We start from the raw sequence: 1,976 nt of genomic DNA, 5'->3' as shown, positions 1-1,976 counted from the left end.
AGACGAGCCAAGAAACGAGATGGGGAACATTGAAGAAATGTCGATGGGAGCCTACAAGAAGCGTATTCGAGAAGATGTTGTTCCGGGATTAGTAGAACCCGCGATACCTGCCACTGTCACATTCGAGTATAGGGACATATCCTTACTGCACTAAAGGATATTCCGTTTTATGGAAAGGATCATGAGGATCCTTTCAAAAATCTAGATGAGGTAAATGACATTGTAGACTATTTCAATGTCCCAAATGTTAATAGAGATACTGTCTTGCTAAGGATGCTACCAGTTACTTTCAAGGGAGCTGCAAAAGATTGGTTGAAAGCACTTCCACCTGGTACAATCACTACTTGGGCTTAAATGCGTGAGCAGTTTCTAGACCAATTTTGCCCACCATCCAAGATAGCTAAACTCAAGAAGGCAATAGCTAACCTTCAGAAACAACCGGGGGAGTCACTATACGAGGCATGGGAGCATTACAAAGGATTGTTAAGCAATTGTCCTAAACATGACCTTAATATTCAACAAGAGATGTCTATTTTCTATGATGGGGTCAATGTTATGACTAGGCAACTCCTTGATTCGCAAGGTCCTCTCACTAAGAAGAATCCTAATCAGATCAAGGTGTTGATTGAAGAGTTCGTGAAGCATGGTCCACACTTGACTAGAGATTGCCATTTGGATGAGTATAGGAACAAGAAGGCTCAAGTATGCTACTCGAGTGGGGACAAGTATGATGAAGATTGGAGAAAACCAAAGAAGGAGTGGTTGCCATACGATGAGTACAAGAAGCAGGAGGAGGAGAAGTACAGACAGACTGGCCGAGGTTTCTACCAAAACGAGCAACCACCAGCTAATAAGAAAGATGATTTGGAGACCATGTTAGTTTGTTTCATGGAAGCTTCCGAGAAAAGATATAATGATACCGATACAGTGATAAATGAGCATCAAACTATGATGAAAAATCATCACGCAATGATGGTTGACCAACAAACATCATTAAGGAATCAATAAGCCTCCATCCACAACCTTGAAGCTCAACTTGGTCAACTTACCACTTTGGTAAATAAGAGATTATTCCCCCAATTTCCCGAAAAGAAGACTCATTCCCATGTAATGATGATTGATACTGAAGAAGAGGCTATCTCTGAGTTATTGGAAGCATTAGAGGTGGAGCCAATGCCATCCGGACCAAAGCTAAAGAAGTCGAAGCTCGAAAGCAATGATGATGCTGAAGCACCAGACTCACGACGTGAGCCCGTTATGATCACGTCGTGGGGTCAGTCTGAACAAAAAAAATATTGTAACTGTTCCTGCTTATAATCCGCCTTTACCATTCCTGTCTTGAGCTAATCTCAGTCCACTGGAAAGGGAACATCTGGAGTTTATCAAGCAAGTGAAGGGTATTCCTATTAATACTCCTCTTATTGAGACATTATCCAAAATTCCAGAGTATGCAAAGTTCCTTCAAGATCTGATAGACACTCGTCAACAGCTGAACAAGATTTCCAAGGTTATTCTTAGTGAGCAAAGTTTAAGAGTTGTATTGGGAGATATACCTAAGAAGATGGGAGATCCTAGACGCCTCACTCTTCCATGTGAGTTTGGTAACAATTTGAAGACTTATGCTTTAGCTGATTTTGGGGATAGCATAAATTTGATGCCATATTCATTCTATCAAAAGCTGAATATTCAGAAAATAAAGGCTACAAAGATGACCATCCACATGGCCAATCGTTCTGTGACTCATCCGAGGGGGGTTATAGAAGACATACTTGTTAAAATTGGGAAAATTGTTTTCCCAGTTGACTTTGTGGTTATGGATATGAAGGAGGATGTAAATGCCCCAATCATTCTTGGTCGCCCTCTACTTAATACTGCTAGAGCTTTAGTAGATGTTCGTGAATCCAAGCTTACATTGAGGGTTGGTGATGATGAGGAAGATTTTGGAGTACAAGATGGATTTCAAGGAGATGATGTTC

The 1,976-nt window shown here is 40.9% G+C and overlaps 1 non-coding gene across 1 annotated transcript; it reads right to left on the bottom strand.

The window, feature by feature from the left end:
- Window positions 1-402: 402 nt before the first annotated feature.
- LOC145110405 (small nucleolar RNA R71) lies at window positions 403-509 on the bottom strand. The gene has a single exon (XR_013709784.1). It is a non-coding gene; the product is annotated as a small nucleolar RNA R71 (small nucleolar RNA).
- Window positions 510-1,976: the final 1,467 nt, after the last annotated feature.

This window comes from Lactuca virosa, chromosome 4 (assembly GCF_052849685.1).
Source record: "Lactuca virosa cultivar CGN04683 chromosome 4, Lactuca_virosa_CGN04683_v6, whole genome shotgun sequence".
NCBI lineage: Eukaryota > Viridiplantae > Streptophyta > Magnoliopsida > Asterales > Asteraceae > Lactuca > Lactuca virosa.
This window is presented reverse-complemented; position numbering and strand designations above follow the sequence as displayed.